Raw genomic sequence first — 17,326 nt, 5'->3', positions numbered from 1 at the left:
AGCAATTATTCTGTAATTTTTCTTGTCACTTTATAATTTAATTCCTAAAGTATTATAAATAAAATCAGTCTTATAGTAATCTCTATTTCTTTTTTTTCTCTTTTAAAAGTAAATCATTTGTTTTTTTGTCTTAATAAGTGTAATGAAGTAGGTATAGAAACACCATTTTTCAGAGACCACCCTTTGGAAACAATTTTGAAGCTCATTTGTCAAGAAGAAATGGCTGGTTACAAGTTCCTGGGTGAAACAAACTGCATGATCTAGAACTTGTCGCTTTAACATGTCGGAGTCTTGATTTGCACAAATGTAAAAAGGAATATGGAAATAAGTCTATGTCAATCCAGGGTTGAAGATTCAATAATTATATGTATAAAAGTGTCTGACAATAGCTGGCTGATTGGGTTGAATCCTAGCTCTGTTGCTTTTAACTGTGTGACCTTGGTTAAATTGCTCAACCACGTTGTATTTTAATTTCCTTATTTGAGAGTAGGAATTAACAGTATTTACCTTATAGTGTTTTGTTGGGGCTAATATGAGTTAAAAGAGGTAAATTGCTTAGAAGATATTTAAGAAGTACTGTGCAACTGTTTGCCATTACTGTTATCCTTGTTGTCATTGTTAGAGTCTCAGTGAAAGATACTCTTTTTTTTTTTTTTTTTTTTGCGGCGAACTCAAGAACACTGGAAAACAACAATACCACTGGTTTCTTAGATTTTTGCAAGGATCACAGCTGAAAAAACATCAAAGAAATGAAGGATTCTGAAAGCTCTGGTAAAAACACAAAGGATTCTTCGAGGCTTCTTTTCTCTTGTGAGTTAGGACAGTGCCATTTTGACTGAGTGTGGGAGCCCTTGTCAGCTGTCCTGGGAGGGTTAACTCACACCTAGGCGGGAACCTAATGCCATTAAGTCAGGGAGAGTAATGAAATTTCATTTAATTTGTCAGGAAGAAAGTGCTAATGTTAAAAGGCATTTAATAAAAAAGGGAGAGATTCTTTGAAAGGGAGTCCTTAAGTAATTACATTCAAGTTGTCTTATGCTACCCACCAGAATATTTACAATTAAGTGTCTTACGTTGCCAGTTGTACTAAATTAGTGCAGGCATTTACAGTCCCTGTTTTTTTTTTTTTTTCTTTTTCTTTTAAGGAAATGTGATTTTATTAATATTCCTCCTTTAAAAAAGAGAGAAAAAATAACTTGATGTAATCAAATCAAATGTTAGCATATTTTTGTTTTTGAAAATTTCTTACTAAGAGAATTGCTGAGTTAAAGTTGCAGGTGTGTGCAAGTGTTGGGAAGAAGCGCTGATTCCAGGGCAGAGTGGCTGTGCTCCTTCCTCATCTCCACTCACAGAAATGCCATCTTTTATCTACTCAGAACTGACATGGAGATTCAGGTCAGCAGCCAGAGACTGTAAGCATATTGCAGTGGATATCCCTGCCTAGTCCGGATTCTTTTTGCAACTTGTCTGCGAGGCAAGGAGGGATACAGATGTGCGAGTGAGGGGAAGTCCGCAGGAAGCCGGGTGAGGCAGGCTCATCCCTCATCACTCCGTGCGCACAGAGCAGCTCAGGCTCTCTCACTGGCAATAGCAAGAGGAGTTAACTAACGTGCTGGGAGTAGGTGACGGCCCATGGGACCACGACTGAATGCATTTGTACCTCTACAGGCAAGTCACATTGAGGAAAATGATTCTTAAACATTTCTTTGGAAGTAACTGCTGCTGTTTTCCAGATTAATTTATGAACATCCTAATGAATGAGTCTGTGCACTGATATCATACAAATGTTTTCCTTTTATCAGGTCTGTCTTCCAAGGGGTGTGGGCAAGAGCATTGGCTGCTGATCGGAGACAAAATAAATAAGATATAGAAAATGAAGTATAGATTTATCTCATACAAGGGATTTGAATATTAAGAGAGGTCAGGTGATCCGAAAAGTTTGTAAATTATAAAGTGTTAGTAATTCTAGCTACTATTATAACTGTAGCTGGAGAGATCTTACTAAATTTCAAATCTGACTGTATCACTGTCCTTCTTATTATCATTCAATGGTTTTCCACAGCCTCAGTGAAAGCCTGAACTTTACAGTAAACCATGCATCACCTCTGCAAATTTCCAGAAGTTGCGTCCTTCAGGAATCTGCTGTTTTTCAAAATATCAGAATTTAAGAATTCTCTTCAGAGGTCTTCAGAATATAGGAATTCTCTTATCTCTAGACCTTTGCACATGATTTTCCCTCTGTCTAGAGCTGAGCTGCCCAGTGCTTTAGCCACTAAGTTCTTGTGGCTATTTAAATTTAAATTTGAAAAAAATAAAAAATAAAATGAATGAACATCATTTAGTTCCTCTCATCCATTAGGTACGTTTCAAGCCCTCCATAGCTGTATGTGGCTGTGGCCGCCATATTGGAATGTGCAGTTATAGGCCATTCCTTTATTGCAGGGGTTTCATTAAACACCTCAGGTTTATAGCCACCTTTTCTACCTTCTGACTTCATCTTTAATTTTTCAGCTTAGCTATCACTTCCACAAGGAAGTCTTTTCTACCTCCATCTCACGCCTTCAATAAGAGTTGGGATGTCCTTTTTTAATATCCCACCCTATAAAAGTTGCCTATATGTTTATCTGAATTTTCTGATCTAAGATGAGGCCGATTTTCTGATCAGCTCATGAGGTCAGAGTCTTGTCTTCTGAATCGATCAGCATTATATTGTGCACTTGGAAAGCAAATAATAGTGAAACCATAATAGAGTGTTTATTAGGCACTATTCTAAGCACTTAATATGTATGGTCTTACTGAATACATAAGTAAGTACTATTTATCTCCTTTAGTACATAACTGGCACTATTGTTATTCCAATATTGCAAACAAGGAATCTGAGGCACAGAGAGATTAAATCACTTACAGACACCCAGAGAGAGATGGGAGGGTGGGGCTAGGCAGCTGAGGTCAACTTAGGCTCTGAACCTCCATGTCCTTGGCGTTCAAACAATTTTTGTTGAACAAATGTAGGAGTACCTATGAATAGGCAATAAAATAGACAGTAGTCACTCTTTTCTAACATCACTGTTTTATTAATTGTACTGATTTTCCCACCAGCCTGACTGTATAAAGTATAATTTTCTTTTAATAAGTGTTTTATGCTTTCTCCTTCAATCTTCAACTGTAGGGTGAATAAAGAAGGTGTATTATACTCCCTCTACAAGTAAGAATCCTGATGTCTAGAGAGGGTAAGCAAGATAAAAGGCTAGTGGGCTGATACTATAAAGTCAAAGTAAGACACAGCCTTGGCAACTATTCAAATGACATGATGCATATGGGCAATGAATCCAAGTCATCAACTTTGATTTTCTTTGGCATTAATGTCTTAGTTTTCTCACTGTTCAAGTCATATTAATTGGCAATATCATTTCTTTCTCATAACTGCATGTGTTGCTAATGTTATTTGTTAGAATGAAATAACTAGACATTGTTTTCAACAAATTAACATGTCTATAAATAGGTCCCCAATCAGACATTAAGCCTCATGACTATTGTATCAGTACAGCTATTAGTAAATCAATAATGTGGTTTTGCCCATAGACTGTTTTTAGTATTTCAGATTGAATGTTGATCCCACAAAGAAAGAGACTTCTTTAAGGCAAATTTATTTAATACAAAATTTTGGTTTAAGTGAGATTCTCATTATGGCTGAAGCTTAAGACTGTGTCTTTCTGCAGGGTCTAAATACATTAGTAAATATGAAAATGGAGGGTTAACTGAATCTCTGTGGGACTATATTCCATTTTCTTGGAAAATCAAAGCATCAACATGGATGAGTTGGTGTTCTGGATTTGGTATACTCAAAGTAATAGCTACCTGATGCTTTGAGGACTTAATATTGAGCAAGTGATAGTCTATGACCTTCACCTATATTGACCCCTGTATTCTTGGCAAGAAATCTGTAAGGTTATTATCTTTTATATGCAGATGAGAAAGCTGAGGCATAGTGCTATAATAATGTCACCAAATCATACTGCCAGGGAGTGACTGACTGTGATTTGAACTTATATAATCTAGTTTCAGAGCCCATTTTCTTAACCACTATTCTTTACTGCCTCCATACCAACAGGTTCAAACACACATGCATAAATATATACAGAGTTCTAGAATAGTTTTTCTTAAAAAATGAGAATTATAAAGAACTTTCTGTGTTTTATTGGAGGGTGCCATCTAAAAGGAAAATGCCATTTGGATTGTCAACGCAGATTTAAAAAGAGAAAAACTGCTAAATAGAAAACTATAAGAAGAGATTTCTGGTATAATTGAGCTCTTCAATTTGATTGAGGAATTTAGCTAGTTAGATAAGACTATCAGTTAGATACAGAAGACTATCAAGGAACAAATATTTTATAATCTATTGTTTACTTTTATTTTCTTACTTTTCAGTATAGTATCACTCTTGTCCAATGGTAGCAAAAAGCTTCTGTTGGTTTTTAGATAATTTTTCTAAGTCAGTGACACTTAATAGTGCATATTGGTTGGGTGCGGTGACTCATGCCTATACTCCCAGCAGTTTGGGAGGCTGAGATGGGCGGATCACAAGGTCAAGAGATTAAGACTAGCCTGGCTAACACAGTGAAACCCCATCTCTATTAAAAATACAAAAAATTAGCCAGGCATGGTGGCTGTAGTCCCAGCTATTTGGGAGGCTGAGGCAGGAGAATCGCTTGAACCCGGGAGGCAGGGGTTGCAGTGAGCTGAGATCGCGCCACTGCACTCCAGCCTGGGTGACTGAGTGAGACTCTGTCTCACAAAAAAAAAAAAAAAAAAGAGGAAAAGAAAAAAATGCATATTCGTCTTTAAATAACCTTGTCTGGCTGCTATCTAATATTGGTCCATATAAAGCTAAATGTATCTCCTCTTTTTCCAAACCCAAAGGATAGAAAAGTAAAACTAAGGTAGCTTAAAATACATTCACAGTTCTTTATTAGCAAGCGCTTCAGTCAAAACCCAGGTGTAATTTTCTCCTAATCACAAAGTGTCACTAATGACATTTTGCAAGTATATTGACTGTATTTTCTTGAGAGCTGTTTATAAGTGGATACAGTGGTTCATCCTGGTGTTTGGCCACCTTCCTTACTTAGCAGGATTGACTGGAGATCTGATCTGCCCAGGTCTGCTGCAATCTGTCCTTTAGAAGAGAGGGAATCAGAAAACCCGGACACTACCAAAAATGTCAATTCAAGTGAAAAGAAAACACATCTTGGCTTTTGAAGACCCTGAAGTAGTTGAAAAAAGATGATGGGTGTTTTTGACTCTAAAGCTCATTCTAAGGCAGGGAAGAAAAAAAAAAACCAGCAAATCACTTTGCTTTTCCAAAGAATTTTTTTGAGAAACGTGGCATTCCACAGAAGAACACAAAACAGCTAAAGCTTTTAGATGGAATTAAAACAATTGCTGACATTATGTAGAGCTAAACTACAGGCAAAGAAAACATTGAATGACCCAAAATCATGTATGTGGCATTAAAAAATATATATATTGAAATGGGGAAAACAGATTCAGAAGAAATGATTTGTAAGGATGTGGTTAAAACTATTTATATACTGAGTTCTATTTGTTTTACAGCTAGTGGTGCACGGACAGCATGAAAGGTTATCTTTGACAAGGTTTTAGCTATTATTTTCTTCCAGTGAAATGGTATTTCTTGAGAAAAAAAAGGTCTTTGGAACAAAATAACAATAAATCCTGATTTAGATACATAAACCTGCCATTGATATCACATAATATCAGTGTTCTTTCTCACTCGATACAGGCGTTTTAAAGATAAATGGTAAAACTGAACTGGAAATCCATCTGGCCGGCTGCCTGCTCTAATGAATAACCCCACTTTGGCTCGTGCAATGTAAGCAGAAAGTTCTCTCCCGGCCTCTTTCGTCTGTCATGAATCTACAAGACAGCCGACATAATATCTGGGCGACAACGGTGCGCTAACAGTGCAGTGACTTCCATTTTCTTTGCTTTCTATTGATTTTCACTTAATAACTGGCGAAATACTAAACGTCCTCCCTGAGTACCTAATAAATCCTGCCTGAGCTTTTTATTGAGGAGAATTTAATAAAACAACCATTGCGGCTGAGGGATTTTCTTCTGGACAGAACATAGGGGTAGGGGACAGCGAGGTTGGGGCAAAAGGAAGCCATTTGATTTTTTTTTTTTTTTTTTTTTTTTTTTTTTTTCAAACAGGACTTCTTCCCTTTGGAAAGCAGTGTGGTGGCAGTGTCACAGGCATCCTGTGTGTTTGCAGCAGGTTCCTTCCAGAAGCAGCTGTAAGTGCCACCTCCAGGCCATCTGGCCAGTGTGAGGAAAAGAGGCTGCAAGGGCTTGGCAAAAAACAACTTTCTGCTCCTCTGGTATCCCCTGATAACTGATTTCAAGTTATGGGCAAGGACTTCCTTATCGCTATCAGTGGCTGTCAAAAATTTATAAGCATATTCATTTCCCTATTCAACTTAATTGGTATTTTGGATTTGACACTAGAAAAGCAAGTTTGACTTGCCTGTTGGAGTCCAAGGATACCTCCAACAGAATTCTAGACAATAAAAGAAAGGGTAAGTGTCTGAGGGGAGGGGATACTTAGAAGTTATTCCATTTAATGCTAATTTGAGCCTTCCAAATTCATTTTGGGGCAATCAAAGAGCAAGAGGTCTATGCATGGCTTTTTAAAACACAAAGTTTTAACTTTGTTTAACTGTGCATAAGCTTCTAGAACAATTTCTGTTGTTGATGCTTTAAAAAAATCTTTTTCTTTTCTGTGATGTGATCTTTTAAACTCATAGCACAACTTATGGCTCCCTCTACTTCCTATATTTTAATTGATCTTGAGGTTATTTTCAAGTCACTGGACTTAATGAACAAATATTTTAGAATTTCTTCCTTTACATACACTCATTCCTGTCTCAATAAAATGTCTAATCAAGAATACACATGTGTAGAAAATAAAAAATAGAAGTACATACCCTTAAAGTGAAGTTAGTTGTTTCTGTGATTTTATAAAATCCATGGACCTCAAGTTTGAGTATCATTGTTATAAAAAACACAGTCACTCAAGCCATACATGACACAATTACTCATTAACTGGGCAGCTTTTCCTACAGAACATGGGAATATGGGGACAGAGGGGTCATGTGATAATGATGCAGGCTTCATGTCATGGACCAGTATTGAAATCCTAGCTTTTCCTCCTCTGAAGTTGGGTTACTTTGTCCATGAAATGGGGATATTCTTGCCAAACTGGCATGATTGACATCATCTCACCAAAATCTCAACAAGCATATGGGTACCCAACAGATGTTGATGTTGTTGATTTATTTTCACTGGAGTACTTCGATAATGAGAAGTAGTTAATCAACTGGGTTAGGGTTTGAAATTGACCAAATCTCAGAAATCACCCTGATGCCACTTAACTCTTCTCTGCCTCAGTTCCCTTATCTCTAAAATGGAGCTAATATCAAAGTTTTTGAAACTATGAAAAGAATCAATGCACATTAAGTCCTTAAGAGAGTTCCTGATGTAAATTGTGGACCTGGGGTGACAACGGTGTGTCAGTGTAGGCTTATAAATTGTAACAAGGGGGAGAGGGCTGGGTGGAGCAGGGGAGGTGGGGCAGCAGTCAGGGGGCAGGGGCTGTATGAGAAATCTCTGTACCTTCTACTCAATTTTGTTGTGAACCTAAAACTGTTCTAAAAGAAATTAAGTCTGTTTTGAAAAGTTTCCCTGCACATAGAAATACTTCAAAAATGTTGGCTCTTATGTTTTACAAATAGTGCTCAAAATAACTGAAAGCAATTTGTAAATTTTACAAAGAAGAACTTGACCGTTATGTCATTCTGATGATGGGGCTTTCATTTAATTTAGATAGCAATGCCTTTTGTTAACTTCGATTTTCTTTTGAGTATTATATCGTTTCTGTGCCCAATTCTTGCTGAAAGGGGAAATGGAAGTAAAAACCTTTAATGTTTTCCTTTTTTCGATCATTTGATTTCTTCTCCTTTTCAGAGCAGTCTTTTTTATATTCTTGTGAAACCTCATCTGTTCTTCCCTGGGCAAAATGTGTTGTTTTCATTATGTTAGATAGGCTAACACTGGAGAAAATTCAGCAGCTCACAGTGCATATCCCCAGGTTGGAATGTGGGGATGGACAGTTCAGACGTGGAACTCTCAGGTATTTGCCGGACTGGTCTGTGTTAAGACCTTTCATCGGTTCACATAAAGGTGTATTGCTATTCAGATAATGTCTTCCCCTGCTCAACAAAAGGTTGTTGTACTGAGCTGTGATTGTGACAAATGATTTACTATTAGGAACATTCTGTAATTATTGTTCGGTGGGACCGCAGACCGATACATCATTAACATGATAGACGGCCTTTTATATCAGCAAAAATAACTAAATTAATAAAAATGGCTTCATTCCAATCCCTGTCAGAAAGCCAATACTCAGAACAATCAAGTAGCAGTGATACCTGAGAAAGCCATAGTTTATATCCCCCAACAAATCAGGTTTTATGCATAAGCAATAAAATATTTGTATATATAATCTCTGTAATATGGATCAGTATATTATAAGAGATTTTATGGAGATCAGATCTAAACAAAAATATAAGATATATAAATATTTTCTTCCAAATGATTTAAATTTATGTTTTTATGCAATTGGATTGCAGTTTTAGAATATTAGAATTTGCCTTTGACATCTTTTCTTTCAAGATGTCTTAAGCATGGAGAAACATTTTAATGTAGATTCTACAGACTAAAGTTTCTTTTTTCCTTTCTCTTATTTTCTTCTCTTTTTCCTTTCTCCCTTCCTTCCATACTTGCTTTCCTTCTTTCTTCTTTCTTTCAATCCTTTCCTCCTTTCTTTCTTTTCATCAACAAACCCCTAATTTATGCTTTAAATCCTTAGCCTCACATTTCTGACATTTCTACTCAGAATGAGAGGAAAGAAAGATCTATTCTGAGTACTCTGTTGAAATAGACTTATAGAAACGAAATGCAGGCTACAGGCATTCATACAAAACCTTTGAGGTCCTCCTAAGTAGAAATCACAATTACATTTCTAGGTTTTTTTGCACTTTAGTACTGAAAATAAATTTCAATTAAAAAAATGGACCATTATAATAATGGAGACCTGCATGGAAATCTAAGACTAGGAACTCTCAAGAAATCAGAGAAGGGATAAAACGGAACTCAACTGTTTTCTATTATTTCTTCCGTACTTACTTTCTCTCTTTCAGTATATTTTTATCCACAATCTCATATCCAAAACTCTTGGGATGAGATGTGTCCTGTAATTCAGAACTATTAGGAGTTTGGAAAATATCTTGGCCACAAAGCCCAATACTATCTGCTATCACCAGGGGGCCTAGGGTGGCATCCATTAATATGCATGCAGTGGCACATATGAATACACACTAACTGGGATAAATAAAGACTGCATCATCCACATAGGTGTGGGTCACGTTTTGCTACAAATGAAATCAATTTAGGTCAAAAATAAATGTGTAGAGACTTTTAGATTAAGGAATTGCTACTGAACTGTTCAAACCAACTCTAAGAATCCTGTTAATTTAAATATAATCTAAATTCACCTTGAATCCATTCATTTGAACATTTTTTTTAAAGACTTTATTTTTTTTAGAGCAGTTTTAGTCTTACAGTAAAATTGAGAGGAAGGAACAGAGATTTCCCATATACTTTTTAATTTTTATTTTGAGACAGGGTCTCGCTCTGTCACCCAGTCTGGAGTGCACTGGCACAATCTCTCGGCTTACTCTAACCTCCGCGTTCCAGGTTCAAGTAATTCTCCTGCCTCAGCCGCCTGAGTAGCTGGGATTACAGGTGTGAACCACCACACCCAGCTGATTTTTGTAGTTTTAGTAGAGACAGGGTTTCACCACATTGGCCAGGCTGGTCTCGAACTCCTGACCTCAGGTAATCCATCCATCTCGGCCTCCCAAAGTGCTGGGATTACAGGCATGAGCCACCACGCTGGGCCTCATATACCCTCACATTCTTACATGTAGTGCCTTCCTCCCATCTTCCACCAGACAGGTGCCTTTGTTACAACTGATGAACCTGCAGTGACACATCATCACCACCCGAAGTTCACAGTTTATGTTAGTGTTCATTCTTGGCGTACTTTCTGTGGATATTCCATTTCATTATACATTTGTCCTTTTGCACATTCTGACAGGGTTGTTCCACTCTTTGTTGTTGTTGTTGTTGTTGTTGTTTTTAATAAGAGACAGGTGTCTTGCCATATTGCTCAAGCTAGTCTGGAACCCCTGGGCTCAAGCCATCCTCCTGCCTCAGCCTCCCAAAGTGCGGGTATTACAGGTGTGAGCCACCATACCTGGCTTTTTCCACTCTTTGCAGGAGCTTGAAAATAATAGAAATCACCACTTAATAGATACTCAATAAATACACTTTATTGGTTGAGTAACTGGTATTGTAACATCGTAGCTTTTTAGAAATGTGCTCCTGTGACTTCATACCTCTACAGAAGTTGGAAGGATCTAAATGCTTCAACCTCTGATAAACTTTATTCACTGATAAATTTATTCTCAGAAATGTTCATACTTTGTGGAAAAGGTATAAAAATAGTCAATAATTGTCTACATAGTAGATATTTTATTAAGTAAAGACATTATTTTCAAAGCCAGATTTCTATCTAAAATGATTTTGAAAAATGTTATCATAGCTCAGTTCTTCCAATGCCATTGGCATAAATGAAATCAGTGTCAGTGGCTGGCTATAAATGAAAGAGTTGTACAGAATTGTAGCTCAAAGATGCTGAGATGATATGCAAAGTCATTTTAATTCTGAAACTAAAGAAAGGAAGAGTATTGTGCAAGGTGAGGGGAGGCATGCAGGTAAGGGATCCGGTGCAACCTTTCCTGGGTAGTCAGTGAGAGAATCATGCAATTGTTTTTATGGCTAAAGCTTGATTGAGACCTATTTTAAAACTCGTCTTTTCTGCTTTGGCCTTCTCTTAAAGGAAGACAAATGCCCTTGAAAAGGAGTCTTAAAAGTATGATTCACGGACTTGGGAAGAATTACAGGATGCAGACAGCCTAGAGTGGTGCCTCCTCCCCCCAAAGGAGTTCACATTTCCTTCCTCTTAATCTGAGTGAACCATTAAAAAGTTAGTCAGTTCCCTGGAGGCTCTTCCCAAGGAATCTCCTAAAAGGAAATACCCTGCACTGGAAAGGTAATTTACCTAGACAGGATTTACAAAGCTAAGTTCCAGTTCAGAGATAACCAGTGACTTTATATGGGCTGGTGTATTGCTCCTTTTAAGGATTCTCCCCTGAAGTTAGTTAACAAATCAAAAAGGTAGGCAGAAGAACGTCAAGAAAGAACACACTACCCTTGCACATTTTATTTATTTATTTTTATATGCAATTAAGTCCTCAAACGGATAGTTTCACTACTGTTGTAATACCAAACTGTAAATATGCAATACATTGATTTTTTTTCCCCTGAAAAATAGGCTCGTATTCAAACCAGAAACATTTTGTGTTCTATTCTGAGAATGTTTTTAATTATTTTAGCTAGTGGGAAAACTTTTCTTTGGGATAGGGATGTGGGAGGGGAACAAAAATCTGTGCTCTGGACCTTAGGGAGTGCTGCGGTAATTCAGTTTCTGAGGTCTTCAGGAAGCCGGGCTTAGGAGTTGATTCCCTTTTATGGATAAATAACTCTTATGAATTTGTCTTTTCAAAGTCCACTGGAAAGTGGAAAGAGGAGCATGATTACAGAAAGCTGCAGCTGTGAATATTTGCAAAACAGCTTGGTTTCCCATCTCTGTCAATTCCCTCTCCCCTGCCCCCCCACCTCCAGCAACTAACATCTTAGCATCTTATGCAGTAATATGATAGAACTGTCAAGAATGAATGAGGACTTTAGGCCGTATTAATTCCCATCAACAAACTAATGTCTAAAGTTTTGTAGGCTACAGATAAGAAGTTGACCACTGCATTACATTTATCAACAATTTTTGCATTTTCTAGGGTTAGGTTCATGGAAGGAATTTTTTTCCTGATGGTCGTGAGAACGCTGTCAAGATTTTGTTGCTCAAATATGATCAGAATACGCATTTGTCGTTTGCACGCTTTTTCCTGGAAGGAAATGGAGAGGAACTGCAAACATGGAGAAACGCAGAAAAATCCAAATGCTGGAGTTGGAGTTGGCTTATATAGGGAAGCCTCTGCATATTGAAACAAATCAGGGAGACTGGGTCAGGCCAGGCAAGAGAGGACAGCACATTCTCATCTTTTACTTCTTCTGAAATTGGAAGTACAGGATTCTGAAATTCTGGTAGATTAGACGAGAACAACAAGCATCTTATTGCCTCAAGGAACTTAATGTTTTGCAGCCACAGGACAGGATTCCGATACCATACTTTATTAACACAAACTAAAGTCAAGAAAGAAAGAAGTTTTGAGAATGCCTGGATTTGTATGTTTTCAATAAATAATACAACTCTTACTGTGTGAAATGAAAGGCAGATCGTGAGAAAATGTATGATTCTATTTATAGTTAAATTTAAATTATCTGATTATAGGACAAAATTAGGAGAGACTTTAAACCTGTCCTTTTAGTGCCTAATTTGCCACTAAAAATAGTAAAACTACTCACATTTGATAAGCAATCTGTCTTGTTGTTTCTTGTCCTATGAACTATGAAAAGAGCTAAGAAAATTCCCTTCTTTCTTTTTTCTTTTCATAAAACTCAATCCAGGGCCTGCATATTATATTCACATCTTTCTTGTATGCTTCCTTTTGTATGTTTTGGCCACACTGGTGGAATTTTCTATGATAAGAGGACCACCAATCCAGTATGCGTGGTGTGGGGTTGGCCCGTTGAGTGGGCCTCACTGGGCCTCCGGGGAAGAGGGCCAGGAATTCACAGGGCTTGATTACCACCAGGACTTTTTCTGCTTTTAAGTTAACTATGTTCTTCCTGGTAAATCAACGCCTCGACTTTGGAGATTTAACATCAGCTCTGTGATTGAGCAGAAACTCTGAAAAGAAGATGTCCCAGCAATGCCTACCTGACCTTTCTCCAAGCTTGTTATAAGGAAAATAAGTAGGTGTCCCGAGAAAGGGAGTCATTGGATGTGGAACTACCAGGGGGACTTAAATATTATTAAACTAGCTTCCATGGTGACATATGTAAACAAAAGTAAAAGTGTCTTTATACATACAAGATAAACATCATTTAGCTTTTCATTGTGTGTCCCTAACAGTTGCATCTGCCTGCTGTGCATATTTTCTTTTTAAAAAAGCATAAAATTAAATTTACCAGTACTCATCCAATTGTGATTTCTCTATTTACTTCCTATGATCTAACACAATCTGGTAAATATTTATGGGACACATATATCATTAAAGTGACTGGGTTATATGCTGGTGAAATGACGATAGAGTAGTTAATACTGGAGACTGGTCAAATGGCTCTGTTAGTATTCAAATTTTCTGTTCTTAATATGGTTGTTAGTATTTTGTTTTTGACAGGTTTGGTTTTATTACTGTGACCAATTGTTTATCTCTCCTTGTATCCATGGCCTGTGATGTGTGATTTTCACATGTGACTTAAGGAGGTAAGTATATTAACTTGTCCCTTGACTTAGGGTTAACCATATGACTTGCTGTGGCCAAAAGAATAAGGTGGAAGTGACAGCACGTCCTAAGAGGCATTGCATGGTGTTGCTTTCTTTCTTATAATTGTGCTTAGCCATGAGAGCATACCTGGGCAGCACCATTTGTCCCTAGGGGAAGATGAAGATCATAGAGAACACGATCAGCTGAGCCATCCCAGCCAAGCTTAGCTGTGATCAACTATCTCCCAACTGATCTCCAGATGCATGAGTGATCATAAGCCCTAGCTATCTAAAGCCACTGCCTTTTGTAATGGTTATATAGCAGTCACAATTAGATGTATTCTTCCATTCATTTATTAATTTTCAAACATCAGTTGGACACTTCCTAAGCCCCAAGTTCTGTGGCAGAGACCTGAGATACAAAGTGCAAATTTCCAGGGAAAACAGAAAAATGGAGCAGTAAATAAAATAGATGCGCAAAGTGCTGAGACAAAAGTGTGCCTTGGGTATACTATGGTGAATCCTTAATAGGATGGTATAAGAGGCATTCTGGAAGAGGGTTAATGCCACGCGAAATTTTTAAGAGTGAATAGGGATTCAGAAGGCACTGACATTGGATTTTGAAGAGAAAAAGAGTAGAAGGGTATTCTAGGCAGAGAAAGCACATAGCATTTGCAGATACCCTCATGCTGAGAAGGATCCTGGTACTTTGAGGCCACAGCAAGGAGTCTGACACAAGGAGGAACCATGCTTTGCATTTTTTTTTTTTTAATTCAACATGGTACTTAACATAGCCGAGTCAAGTATGGTTAAGAGATGGCTTGACAGTACTATTGGGCACTGTCTTAAGTGGAAACTAGAGACAATGTCTAAGAAAAGTCACCTTAGAGGTACCCAGCATCCTATGTGAATTCAGACCTAACTGCTTGAGAATGTCAAACTAAGGCAGGAAGCCTTTTGATTATTTGTGGTGTTTTTCTCTTCACTTCCTGCTTTGATCCTATAGCACAGGAACTAAAGTATTCTAAGGGAAACTACTTCCTTGGTATTTTTGGCGTGCCTCTTACCAGGAAATTGGTGGAAGTGTCAGGGGTACTCTTTTCAAGAGATTTCCACTTAAACCAAGGGTGGGGGTGGGGGGTGCATCCACTCCCTAACCATTTAAGGCTTTAATCTTTTGTGGTTTGCATATTTTCTCCATCATAAAACTTCGTTGAGAAACAGTTAGGAAGTCCTTGAAGGTCCTATCATCACTTTACCTTAGCTGCCAAATTATAACTCTGCCATTTATATGAAACTATTAAGTAGAGAGATCTAAAACATAAGTATGTTCCAATTGGAAAGAGGTTCTAAGGTAGATCACCTGGCGGTTTTCCCCTCATTTACCAAGTTGGAAGAAACTGCCCTAAGCAAAAAAAAGATATATTGGTTCAAGGTCCCATTAATTATGGACAAAAATGGAACTATACCCCTGGTTCCCAAGCTGGGGTGCTTAGCACCACCCTGCTCATGGATTCTTGACTTTTTATGCAGCACACATTAAACCTAAACCATGGACAAAACTATATAGAGAAAAAAAAAAAGTGTTTCAAGTGTCTTAAAGCAAGAAATAACAAAAAAGAAAATGGCGATTGGAATCTTTAAGAACTGAAGGAATTTGCTTTTCAGGTATCAGGCTAGTTTTAGAATGGTAAAACAATTAATAAACTTAGCATGTAGGTGTATGAAGAAGGGAAAGATAGGAAGGGGAAGAAGAGGAAAGAAGACACTACATCTTTAAATTGAATTGAATGTTCTGTGACTTTAAATGAAAGCTCTTCTGTTGTTGGGCAAATAAATTTAAACCACTTAACATGGCAGAGAAGGTCAGGCAAGCTTATTATAGTGATCATAGCGTTACAGCTATTGCGATTGACCGCTGCTCTCTGGAATCACCAATAATCAGAGACCGCAAGCTGTGTTTGCAGAGAAAGGTCATCATTCATTTTTTTCAAAGCATTAATATCTTTTGTTTGTTTGGCTCAACATGAAACAGGAATCGATAGAGGTAATTCACAGAGCAATTAGCCCCTCATCTGTCAAACGGCATCTGGGTGTATTTAACAAAAAGACCTTTGGAAAGGTTTAAAAAGGAAGAAAGTGCCTGTACGATCAACAATTTATATTTTCTACATGACATGTTGTGTATGTATCTGTAAAAAGGGGGGCCTTGGGAGTAAGAAAATATACATAAAGCATGCTATAAATCTACACTTCAGTGTTATGATGTTGCAGTGTAGAGACAGACCCTAAAAAGCTCTGATTACATCCTTGTCTTGTTCCCAGGAAGACAGCAAGCAAGTGGCATTTGGGGTCTTGTATCATGTTGGAACACAGCCGTAGTACATAGACTTCCTGAAAAAAAGACTTCCAGGTAAAAACATATTGTGGACACGGTAACAAATTGGAGAGGGTCAAGCATCAGGAACACATGTTCCCTTTTGGCTTCAAAGCCTGTGATATTTGTGCCGGGCTAGACTGCTTCCAAGACAGGTCACAGCCTTGCTGTGCCGCCCATCAGCTGGCTTGGGAATAAGTCATTGATGGAGACATCTTTCTCACTGCTCACCAGTGGCCACACCACTCTTGTATTAACCCTCTCTCTATATCTAATTTGCCAATATTGGAATGAAAAGCAAAATGCAAAATTAAGTTAAAAGACTTTTTGTACTCTCAAAATGAACTATGATCTGGGTCTGTTTTTCTTTACTGAATTTCAAATGTGTGTACTATGGAATGAATGCAATACATATCAAATATGTGGACTTTAAAAAAAAATCAGCCTAGAGACTTGTCTACACGTTTACACGAGTGCTGTTACTCTCAACAGGACCAGATGTATTTTTGAAATGTATTTTCTTTTCAATTCTGGCTTTTTTCCTCTTTTCTTTTTTTTTTTTTTTTTTTTTTTAACTTTTCTTTCTTTCTCTCCCCCTGCACTCCCACCCCAGCCTTCTGCCTTCCCTTTTATTTGAGTCTTCTCCCAGGCCATAAAATGATGGCTAAAAATGAAGTCATAAGATATAAAAGAAAGTGACACAAGTTTTGCTTACCTTGTGACTTGTTTTTGGTTTTGAATTTAATTTTTTTTTTCTTAATATCAGAGCATTCCAACAGTTCCTTATCCATCTCTAGGGCTCTTTCTGGATAGCTGTGTCTTATCTGAAAATTATGTAATATAGTTAATTTAAAAAGCAAGCAGGCCAGGCACAGTGGCTCACGCCTGTAATCCCAGCACTTTGGGAGGCTGAGACAGGCAGATCACCTGAGGTCAGGAGTTCAAGATCAGCCTGGTCAACATGACGAAATCCTGTCTCCACTAAAAATACAAAAATTAGGCCGGGTGTAGTGACTCACACCTGTAATTCCAGCACTTTGGGAGGCCGAGGCGAGTGGATCACGAGGTCAGGAGATCAAGACCATCCTGGCTAACACGGTGAAACCCAGTCTCTACTAAAAATTTAAAAAAATTAGCTGGTCGTGGTGGTGGGCACCTGTAGTACTAGTTATTCAGTAGGCTGAGGGAGGAGAATGGTGTGAACCCAGGAGGCGGAGCTTGCAGTGCGCTGAGATTGCACCACTGCACTCCAGCCTGGGCGACAGAACGAGAATCCTTCTCAAAAAAAAAAAAAAAAAAAAAAA

The 17,326-nt window shown here is 37.8% G+C and overlaps 2 long non-coding RNA genes across 4 annotated transcripts in view; one reads left to right on the top strand and one right to left on the bottom strand.

Annotated features, from left to right (window-relative positions):
- The window catches only part of LOC108528568 (uncharacterized), a 76,101-nt gene that overhangs the window by 36,492 nt on the left and 22,283 nt on the right, over nucleotides 1-17,326 (bottom strand). Inside the window, exon 3 of the long non-coding RNA XR_001885198.1 lies at nucleotides 16,738-16,846. This is a non-coding gene — a long non-coding RNA (uncharacterized LOC108528568). The remainder of the gene's footprint in view (nucleotides 1-16,737; nucleotides 16,847-17,326) is intronic.
- Nucleotides 3,170-17,326, top strand: part of LOC108528567 (uncharacterized) — a 14,795-nt gene continuing 638 nt past the window's right edge. The window contains exons 1-6 of one of the 3 annotated variants that reach the window (XR_001885196.1): nucleotides 3,170-3,230; nucleotides 5,798-5,887; nucleotides 6,229-6,311; nucleotides 11,039-11,251; nucleotides 12,054-13,645; nucleotides 15,971-16,058. This is a non-coding gene — a long non-coding RNA (uncharacterized LOC108528567). Of the gene's footprint in view, nucleotides 3,231-5,797; nucleotides 5,968-6,228; nucleotides 6,312-11,038; nucleotides 11,252-12,053; nucleotides 13,646-15,970; nucleotides 16,059-17,326 lie in introns of those variants that run through there. The other 2 variants (XR_001885195.1, XR_001885197.1) reach the window with 2 other exon arrangements.

Source organism: Rhinopithecus bieti, unplaced genomic scaffold (assembly GCF_001698545.2).
Source record: "Rhinopithecus bieti isolate Rb0 unplaced genomic scaffold, ASM169854v2 scaffold_5130, whole genome shotgun sequence".
NCBI classification, from domain to species: domain Eukaryota; kingdom Metazoa; phylum Chordata; class Mammalia; order Primates; family Cercopithecidae; genus Rhinopithecus; species Rhinopithecus bieti.
Note: the sequence above shows the minus strand (reverse complement) of the source record. Positions and strands in the feature narration are given on the sequence as shown.